The 10822-nt window shown below is 53.9% G+C and overlaps 1 protein-coding gene across 9 annotated transcripts in view; it reads right to left on the bottom strand.

Annotated features, from left to right (window-relative positions):
- ZNF862 (zinc finger protein 862) overlaps positions 5340 to 10822 on the bottom strand; it is a 40507-nt gene continuing 35024 nt past the window's right edge. For 8 of the 9 annotated variants that reach the window (XM_021079102.1, XM_021079104.1, XM_021079099.1 and 5 more), the window contains 3 exons: positions 9439 to 9486; positions 8330 to 8447; positions 5340 to 7243 (listed from right to left, as the gene is read on the bottom strand). The gene's annotated coding sequence lies outside the window, so the exon portion shown is untranslated. Of the gene's footprint in view, positions 7244 to 8320; positions 8448 to 9438; positions 9487 to 10822 lie in introns of all 9 variants that reach the window. The other variant, XM_021079101.1, reaches the window with a different exon arrangement.

Here is a 10822-nt window from a genome sequence, read left to right as displayed (position 1 = left end):
CCTTAACCCACTGTGCCGCCAGGGAACTCCTGCAAGTCATTTCTAGCGCTTCTTTTTTGAATTACCTGCTTGTCTCCTTTGTCATTTTCCTGTCTGTGTCATGAGTTGCAAATTGTTTATCCTGTTTGTCACTTAATCTTCTTTCTTTTTGCCTTTTATCAAACTTTGTTTTCATCACTGCTGGATTTATTTTTATCACCCTCTTAGTTAGACCTCCCCCATTACAAGATAATTTTTACAAATCCCCCTGTTTTCTGGTACATGTATAGTTTGCATTTGTTAAATCTCTGACCCATCTGGCATTTACTTTGTTGCTGCTGGGAGAGGTCCCAGCACTGTTCATTGCCTTTATTTATCTCTTCCTCATGGATTTGGGGTGCCATATTTGTCAACTTGGTTTTCTTTCCGGACTCTTCTTCCATTGATTTGTGTTTATTCATGTGTTGGCACCATCGCTTTCATTTCTGTAGCCTTTCATATTATGATTCCATAATATTTTAAAAAACCTGGGTGGGCTAGTGTCCCTGTCAATACTCTTTTTCAGAAATTTCCTGGTTATTTCTTACATGTTGATTTTCCCTGAGAACTTCAGATTCAGCAGATCTAATCTAGCACCCATCCCATCGTCTCCCCCCACTTCCCAAAAGCATGGCTGTTTTTATTGAGAAGACATGGCATTTATAGATTATTTTAAGGACATTTGACACAAAACATAGAAATACAGATACATACATAGGCCCCAGGTATTTTTCATGGCACTTATTTCCCAGGTCCTATCTCACAGGTCAAAACACTCAGGGTGCCTGGTGCATCCTTCTCCACAGGTGGGTTGGTGCAGTGTCTGTGATGGGAACACGGAAGGGTGAACGAACCCGAGATACTGGCAGACTGGAGGGCAGCATGGAAGTAGAGTTACCGTGTAAAAGTAATGGTGGCTTTTATTTATTTATTTATTTATACCATGTGAAAGTAACGATAGCATTTATTTGGCTGCACCATGGTATATGGAAGTTCCAGGGCCAGGGATCAAACATGCACCACAGCAGTGACCCGAGCCACCGCAATGACAACGGTGGATCCCTAACCTGCTGCGCCACCACCAGGGAACTCACTGATGACAATTATTGACGAGGCAGGCACTTGAATCCATTCTCACAGCTCCCATGAGGCAGGCACTAGTACAATTATACCAACAGGGCAGTAAAACTGAAGCTTAGCAAGATTAAATAACTTTCACCCAATTAATAATTGGAGGAGCTGGAATTTGAACCCAGGCAGCCCAGCCTGGGCTGAGCTACTCAGCCAAGGTGAACAGCTTCTGGGAAGCAGGACAGAAAGAAAAAAAGAGAAAAATATGTCTGCCCAATCACTTGTCTTGCACCTGCTACCATGAGGGATTAAGGCTCTGGGCCGAGCTGCTCAGCCAAGGTGAACAGCTTCTGGGAAGCAGGACAGAAAGAAAAAAAGAGAAAAATATGTCTGCCCAATCACTTGTCTTGCACCTGCTACCATGAGGGATTAAGGCTCTGGGCTGAGCTGCTCAGCCAAGGTGAACAGCTTCTGGGAAGCAGGACAGAAAGAAAAAAAGAGAAAAATATGTCCGCCCAATCAATTGTCTTGCACCTGCTACCATGAGGGATCAAGCCTCTGGGCCCCGAGCTCCTGCTATATGAGACAGTAGGTGGACAGAGAATCACCTGCCCAGTGGCCCTGGTCTTTGTCGAGGAACGAAAGACTGACCTTTGCAGTGAGGGGTGGGGGAGGCCTTGCTGCCATCATGGCCCTTAATCCTGAGGTTAGGGAACTGAGGTGCAGGTTATGTGGGTTTCTAAGCATATCCATCCCACCCTTTTCAGGGAAGATGCTGGCAGGTGAGCCCAGGTTGCTGGGCCCCCTCCCTCATCTGGCCTCTGCTGGGATTAGAGTCCATTTAGCCACCCAATAATCCCCCGGAGCTTGGGTGCCTCCTCCTCCCTGGGGCCTGGTCTCCAGGTCAGAAGCCCCAGGTCCTGCTGGGAAGGACACACAAAGAACCCTGGTGCTCAGGATACCAGCTTCCTTCAAGATTTCCCAAGCCACCATTTGGGTTGATAAGCTGATTAAGTTGATCAGTCACTCAAGGGGCTGAGATTCTATAGTAGTGATTCCCAACACTGGGATCGGGGGGAAGCACTCACCGCCTCCCCACCCCACCCCCGCCCTGCCCCGATCCAGAGCATTTCAAAATCGCTGGAGACAAGTATGATAGTCACAACTGGGAGCAGGGAGAAGGGTGCAACTGGCATCCACTGGGTTGAGGCCAGGGGTACAATGCAGGGGACAGTGCTTCCCACCAAGAAGTATCCAGCGCAAACCGTCAGTGATACCAAGGTAGGGAACTCCTGTCCTAGAGAGTTCTGGTGAGCACAAGAACCCTTGAGACACTTGTTTTAAAAGCAGTCTTAAAAATAATTACAAAATTTAAAAAATGATTATTAAAAAAAATAAAATGCCAAGTCTTGTGTCCTATCTGACATTCTAATCCAGCAGGGTTTGGAGCAGGACCCAGGCATCTGCATTTTCAAGCGTTCCAGGCAATCTGAGGATAGGTGGGCCACGCTGAGAAATACCACTGCAGGATTCCAAAACTCTGGTCCCTAGACCTGTGTGGGCCTGCCTAAGAGCAACCCAGAGTGCTTATTACAAGTCTGGGATCCTTGCTCCATCCCTGGAGCTTCTGTTCTCATAGATCTGGCTTTGGTCGCAGCATTCTCTGGGTTTGTTTGTTCTGGGTGATTCTCATGCAAGTTCATGATACGGAGTGTGGGCTGAGTTAGCATAGACTTTGGTCACCTACCCTCACTCTCCTGGTTCCGAGTCAAGCAAAACTCTGGTGGCTGCCAACGGACTTCGTTCCTGGAAACCGCAAGGTTTATAAACAAAGGTCACGTCCAGCACAGGGACTTGGAAATTCTGAAAAGCAATCACAACTGTCCCCACTCAATTTCTCCCCTGTTCCTCACATCCCCAATGTTGTCAAGGAACCAATTTTTGGTCAGAGCAACCCAATCTCATCAACGGCCTGGCTTCAGCAGGGAAGGGTGCCCCTGCGGTCTGCAGTAATAGCAGCCTCCTCTAATGTACCTCTTCCTCTCTGTTGAGAATCTGGGCTGATGGGCCCCCTTACTATAGAATGGAATGTGCCAGATGTCGAGGGGGAAACCATCCAGGAGAGATACCCGTCACCTTGCTGTTGTTGTTACAGATCCTTCAGGGACACTTCATCCAGGCTCTGGTCCCACTTGGAAAGTCATCCCAGCTCCCCCTAAAGGCCACGATCTGTCTAAAGGCCTCGGTCTGTCACGTCTGCGCGTTGCCCCCCCACCCCCACCCCACGCCGCCGGCGGTCTCCAACCCTGGTGCGGCACTGTCCCCTGTCGGCCACCCTGTGTGTGTGCAGCTCCGCTAACCTCACCTGCCCGGTTCCCTGCTAGTTCGTCAGGGCCCAGGACGGTCTCCCAGGCCACTTCCCACTGTCACTAGGGGTGGTGCAGGGTAGACGGCCCTCGGCCACTGCCCTTCTTTAGGGATCTTTTGCTTCAATGTAGCATCTGTGTCAGAGGCTGAGCTACTGATGTGCCCACCACTTGGCAGGGGAAGATGAGTGAGGGGGGTGATCCTTGCTGGAGAGAAAGTACAAAGAACCCTTGGCACAGGGAGTCCATCCACACCCTACACTTAGAGATTCAACCTACCTGGCCTGGCCTCTGGCCACCTAAATCCTCGTCTCTGGGACAACCGGGCCAGGGAGGTCCTGTCTGACAGCTCTAGATTGTTAGTCCAGCCAATACCAGACTATAGGTCTCTGACCCCCTGTGTGGCTGCCCTTTCTTAGAGCACTTACGATCACGAATCCTCCCTCTGTCCCTCTGGGACACAGATGAATGTATCTCCTGAAACCTGGCAGGGTCTCTTCTCCATGAAATCAGGACATCTCGGAGCCCTGTCCCCAGGCTCTGTGGCCTAGCTGCCCTTAGGCCCTACCAATCCCTGTGACTTTTCACTTTCCTGTCTCTACCCCACAGGGCTCACATTTCCCTACTGTCTGCAGTTACAGAATGAAGCCCGATGTCACTGCTTTAACTAATGTCTGGCAGTGGGTGCTCCTCTCTGCAGAGCCGCTCCCCCGTGCCTGGTCTAGGTTGGGTGAGAGCCGGGAGGGGAGCACCGCCGCGCAGGGCGGCCAGTGTGGACGCGGGGAAGGAGTCCCACGCTCTCGCTCTCTGCATGGCTGCACAGGCACAAAGGGAGGAAGCGGTGGGCAGGCGGCCTGCTCGGAAGGGTCTGCCAGCCTGGAGCTACAGGGGCTGCCGGGGAACAGGGGGCGCTCCCAGGACCCAGGGAACAGAGGCTGCCCCGGGTGGGGCACGAGAACTCGGGGACAGACACACATCACAACTCTTCAAGCCACGCCGTCCTCCTGACCTCAAAACCCACCCGCCGCTCGAGCATCTCCATGGAGACGCTCCGGACACCCCCAGCTCACCAGGACGCAGAGGAAACCCCAGGTCACTGCTTGCCCTCAGGCCTGCTCCTCCTCTGTGGCCTGTCCAGCCGCCAGGTAGCCAGCACAGCCTTCGCCTACTTCTTCTTTTTTTTTTTTTTTTGTCTTTTTGCTATTTCTTGGGCCGCTCCCGCGGCATATGGAGTTTCCCAGGCTAGGGGTCGAATCGGAGCTGTAGCTGCCAGCCTGTGCCAGAGCCACAGCAACGCGGGATCCGAGCCGCGTCTGCAACCTACACCACAGCTCACGGCAACGCCGGATCGTTAACCCACTGAGCAAGGGCAGGGATCGAACCCGCAACCTCATGGTTCCTAGTCAGATTTGTTAACCACTGCGCCACGACGGGAACTCCGCCTTCACCTACTTCTCACCGCAGGGCCCACCTGCCTCCTCCCCGCAACCTTCAGCTCGCTGGTCACTTCAGCTCCTGACTAGATCTGCAATTCCCGCACTCGCCACCACTCTCATCCAGGGCCCCTTAGGCACCCTGCAGCCATCACCCTGGAAACTAAGCTGGGTCCTCTCACTCCCCTGCTTCATACCCTTTTGTCACTTCACAGTCCCTCTGGGTCAACCCGGGCTCCTTGGTGCTCAGGCCTCAGGGGTCTGGTCCCACCTCATTTCTCCTAGTTGCTTCTCCATGCACCTCCCACCCCCTCAAGCTTCGTGCTGCCCCTCCCACAGGCCATCCTCTCTGGCCTCTGCTCACTCTGTCCCCTGCCCCAAGCAGGAAGGCACGGAGCTGGCAGACTCTGTCCCACAGGTACTGCGGAATGAGGCAGGCCACACTCAGAAATGTTGGGGACCTGCTTTATTGCAGACCCCCAGAGGCCATGCACTCTGTCACCCGGGGCACAGATAAATGATGGGCAAATTTCCTCTGTCCTCCTCCTGCCAGGCCTGGTTCTGGGCAGAATCCGGGAAGCCGCTGTCTCCTCCAGGCTCAGAAAAATGGAGTTCTCCGTGTCCACGTCCCAGAGCTGCAGCTCCAAGCAGCTGTCAGTCCCTGTTCCTGTCCCCACATCCACCCTCCAAGGAAAGGGGGATTGGGTGGGCCGGGGGCGGCAGCCAGCAAATCTAGCCTCAGCCAGGATGCAGCCACCAAACAGTAATTTCCCCACCAGCCACAAGTCACTAGACACAGGTCAGGTTTCCAGCACAATCTAGACCCCACAACCCCCACTCCAGGAGGGCCACAGAGGTCAGCACAGGAAGGGAGTTTGAAAGGGGGCAGGTGGGCTGTCAAAAGGAGGGCCCAGTCTGAGCAACAAGCCAAGCCCAGAGCCAAGAAACACAGATGAGACATATGCACGTTCTCCACCACTCCAGAAACACTGCCCACTGAACAGAGCGCCAATCCAATAAACAGCCAATAAATACGAGAGACTGGCTTCTTTCCCCAGGGAGGCAACGTGGCATAGCCAAGTCAGGGGACTCCAACTAGCTCTGGGACTACGGCCAAGTATCTGAGGTCTCAGCCCCAGCTCCCCTGAGAAGTGAGGGCACCACCTGGGGGCCCCAGCCCTCGACAGGCCAGGTGCCCCCCACCCCCCACAGCACCCCCGGCATAGGTCTGGCACTGGCCTCACCTTGCCTACACCTCACCACAGCGCCACCCACACCTGGCCTACACCTGTCCCTCTTCACCCTCCTATGCCCCAGGTGACCTCCGTCCTGAGGGGCCCTCAAATCTGCCCCCGAGGCAGCTGAATGTAGGAGAATCTAGGCTGGGGCAGGAGCTGCTGTTTCTTCTGCTCCCCTGGTGCTCAGACTGAGCCTTGGGAAGGGACGGGATTTACCCACAGAGGGAGGCCCTGGTTGGGGGGACAGGGTATTCTACGGAGACAGCACTTGCTGAGCAAGTCAGTTTGAGTGACTTTGAGACTCTAAGGAAGGCTAAACATATAGGTTTCCACCTTTTTTTTTTTTTTCGACTGCCCCCCAGTTCCTGGGCCAGGGATTAGATCTCAGCCACAATTGAGACCCAAGACGCAGCTGCGGCAACACCAGATCCTTAACCCTCTGTGCCGAGCCAGGGATCGAACCTGTGTCCCAGTGCTCCCAAGATGCTGTCGAGCCCCTTGCGCCATAGCGGGAACTCCAGGGTTTCAATCTTGATCCAAATTATTACGTCGCTTTTGTGTGTGAATGGTTTTCCATTACTTCAACATTTTCAGAAATTTCACATCTAAATGTGTCAGAAAATTAAAGGAGAACTCCAAGAAAGGCCTTTGCCCATCCACCTCACAGGGGAGAAGGCCCACACAGGCTGATGCTCGGGGGTCACGCAGCAGGACGGGGGCAGGGCTGACGATAACTGGTCCCCTGACTCCTCAGCCAGGGCTTCCGCCTGGCCCTGGCCCACCCCAGGCTCGGAGCACCCCGGGCTGGACGCCCCTACCCCACAGGATGCAGGCCTTCCTAGGGCTGCCCCATTTGTAAAAGGCTGACCACGCCCTCGTCAGCTCTTGGCCAGGACCTACTTGGGAGGGGGCAGTGGGGACTTGAGGGCTGGACAGCTGCTCCAGCCTGGCTCTGAGCTCGGGGCTTCCCGAGGCCCAGACTGGCCAGGGAAGGTGGTACTTTCCAGAAACAGATGGGCCTTGGGGGAGAGAGCACAGAGGGACCAGACACAGCCATGGGGGTGATAAAGGGTCATGGAGAACAGTGGAGCCAAGGTCATCCAGAGAGCCAGGGCACCTGCAAAGCAGAGACATGGAAGGGTCACAGCAAGCCCCTCTCCCCAGGCCCTCCCTAGAGAGCCCGGGCCAGTCACCCGGGCCCCTCAAAGATCCCGCTGCCGGTGAGCGTCTCACGGCCCCTGGGCCCCAGCCCTCCCCTCACTCCCCTGCCGCCTCCTCTGTGGCCTTCAAACCCCAAACCCACAGGTGAGGCTGGACTGACAGGCTCCCCCCAGCACCCTGGTCTTCCCTCCACCTCTGCTGCCAGCACAGTGCCCGACGGGGAGAGAGCAAGTGCTCAGCATTGTTTTGTCTTTTTTGCCATTTCTTGGGCTGCTCCCGCAGCATATGGAGGTTCCCAGGCTAGGGGTCGAATCAGAGCTGTAGCCAATGGCCTATGCCAGAGCCACAGCAACGCGGGATCCGAGCCGCATCTGCAACCTACACCACAGCTCACAGCAACGCCAGATCCTTAACCCACTGAGCAAGGCCAGGGATCGAACCCAGCAACCTCCTGATTCCTAGTCAGATTCGTTAATCACTGAGCCACGATGGGAACTCCTGTTTTTTCTTTTGGCTGTGCCCGCAGCCCATGGAAGTTCCCAGGCCAGGGATCGAACCCAAGCCACAGCAGTGACCATGCTAGATCCTTAACCACTAGGCCACCAGGGAACACCAATAAATTTCTGTTTGTTGTTTTCATTTTAATTTTTTTGGCTGCGCCAACAGCATGCAAAAGTTCCTGAGCCACAGCAGTGCTAACACCAGATCCTTAATCTCTAGGCCACCAGGAAACTCCTTAGCAATTTTTTTTTGTTTAAGGGCTGCACCTGTGGCAATGGGTGGCAACGCCAGATCTGAGCAACATCTGTGACCTACACTGCCATTCACGGCAACGCCGGACCCTTAACCCACTGCTCGAGGCCAGGGATCAAACCTGTGTCCTCATGGATACTAGCTGGGATAGTAACCCGCTAAGCCACAATGGGAAATCCCAGCATTTTTTTCTTAATAATTGAATGCCTGAACCCAAATGCAAACTCTCACGGCCCTGCCTGACCTCTCCCTCCCCGCCCCAGACCCTTCCTCAGCCCACCTGTTGTACCTGGGGCCGAGGAGGTGGCAGCAGTCACTCCCACAGGAAGCGCACGTACCAGATGGTCTCATTCCTCAGCTGGGGCCCGAACAGGGGGTTCAGCTGAGCCAGGATGGTGATGAGCCAGCTGCCAGGGACAGCACAGTGAAGGTGAGCACAAGGCACTCTGCCATGCACACATCACACAGGGCCTTAGGTCACATGACCGACCCAGCAGGTGCAGGGTCCGGGTTTCGGAAGGAAGGGTCCCACCGAGCCATCCACACTGCAGCTGGCACAGGGTTCTGTCCAGGGCATGCTTGGGCTTAGGTTTGTTTTGATTTGCTGTATAGTAGATTTACAAGATTCCTGAGTTAGGGCTGGATGCTGGGATCCCGGAAAAAAGCCATCCAGGCTCAATGTGGCTTCACTGCTCACAAGAGAGGCCTCCCTCAAAACCAGAACTTGGCCTTATTCCTGACTTTGGCAGCCAGGTTTACACACAGAGCAACCTAACGTGGAAGGATTGGGGATGGGTGGAAGAGTGTCTTCTTTTGTCAAAAGGAGGGACCATCATGAATGGCAGTTTCAGAGAGAGAACATCCAGACACTGAGGACCTGGAAATTGATTCCCTCACACTGTCCAGGTCCTCGCATCTCTTGGAATGTTTTTCTATATCCCAGGGACCTGTTCTAGGTCTGAAAACTATTGCTCATCCGGTGGTTCTAAACTGGCTGCATCACAATCACCCAGGGGCGTGCATTAAAAACACGGATCCCCAAGTGCAGATATTAAGAACTGCGCCCTAGTGGGTCTAGGATGGAGCCCTGCAAGCTGTGTTTTACAATCTCTGCAGGTGATTCTGATGCCCACGGGGGCACGGAACTGGCCTAACCCAATCATTTCACAGATGAGAAAACCACAGCCTATGAACACTGCAGAGCTTGTCCAGGTGACATGCTCAGAGCCAGGACCCGGACTGCAGGACTTCCAGCCCGTCACCCCCTGTGCCAATCCAGAGTGCCTCCTCTTCTGTGTTTCACAGGCTCAGCCTTTCAAGACCTGAACGTGTCAGTGCTAGGACAGAGGTGAGAGCGGGGCTGCAAGGCTGATTTTGAGCTGGGAGAGTGGTACTTACAAGAGGTAGCAGCAGACAGCAGTGGCCACCAGCATGGTGATGATCACTCTGCAAGGGAACAGGACGTGGGGTCAGGAAGGAGGGGTGCAACCAGTGCCCTCAGGAGGCCTGGCTGCGACCAGAGAAAGAGCTCCGGGTGCCAGCCCCTTTCTCACGGGCCTTCCCAATGCCACCTGAACACAATGAGGCTGAGTTCTACCCAGGGGAAGAACTTCAAGATGGAAAATAAAAACTCCAAGTATCACTTCATGGGGAGACTGAGCCTGATCACATCCAAGTTACATTGTGAATCCTTTCCTTTACCTGTCTCCCTTCTCCATCACCCGCTATTTCTCCGTCTTAATGCAGGCATGTTGGGAAAAGACATCGTACAGAGCTGAGCTGCTGCCACCCACCATGGAGTGGGCTCTGGGATTCAAACTTCACTGGGCAAAGGGAAGAGAGACAGAGACCAGACAGGGTAAGAAGCAAGGAGATGTGGGCCATCTCTGAGGCCGAGCGAGCAGTTATAGGGAAAACAGGGACTGGCTACCTAGAGTCCACTCAGTGACTGGAGACAGAGGCTTTGAATGCAGCAGGAAAGATTTCAATTAGACAGAAGAAAGAACCACCAGGATTTGCAGGAGAGATAAGGCACTAAAATGGTTTACAAAGTGAAGCCCTGGGGCCTCAGCCCAGCAGACCCTGAAGAACAGAGGCCACACCCATATGTCCAAGCCCATTCCAGCCACAGCTGCACCTAACCCAAACCAGGGCCTATGACCCTTGATCTAAAGCACTTGAAGCTGGTGCCAGAGAAATTAGCATGTGAGCCATGCTTTCAATATAACTAAGCACTACAGGCTGGTCCTGTGCTGGGCACAGGGTCTACAGCCGTGAAGAAGACAATCCTGCACCTTGAGGAACTTGTCATCGAGAGGAGGTGGCACTTTAACGCGCAAAATAATATAAAGCTGGAAATGGTAAATGGTGTAACAGGTGCAGAAATCTGGGAGAGGACCCTCAAAAAACAACTGATATCAGCCAAAAATTATCCAATATAATATGTGCCATGCACGAATAGTTTTATATACGAAGTTTGTGTGATCTTCCCAGCAGCCTCAAAGGGCGAGTATCATCACCCGCGATTAGCTAAGAATAAAGACAGGCTTGCAGGGATGACAGACGCTCAAGGTCACGGCTAGGCAGGAGTGGACGAACTGCATCAGAGGCTAGCACTGCCTTTACCTTTACAGGCTGGAGGGGGAGACCTGTCTCTGCCTCTACCTTTCTAAAGCCCACCTTTCTCTGCCCCTTGCCCCCGATCGCCTGCCTGTTCCTGGCTGAAAGCAGCCCAACGCAGACCTGAGAGGAGGAGTGAGGCGCGGCGCGAGCCTCGGCCAGT

The sequence above is a fragment of the Sus scrofa genome, chromosome 18, assembly GCF_000003025.6.
Source record: "Sus scrofa isolate TJ Tabasco breed Duroc chromosome 18, Sscrofa11.1, whole genome shotgun sequence".
NCBI classification, from domain to species: domain Eukaryota; kingdom Metazoa; phylum Chordata; class Mammalia; order Artiodactyla; family Suidae; genus Sus; species Sus scrofa.
This window is presented reverse-complemented; position numbering and strand designations above follow the sequence as displayed.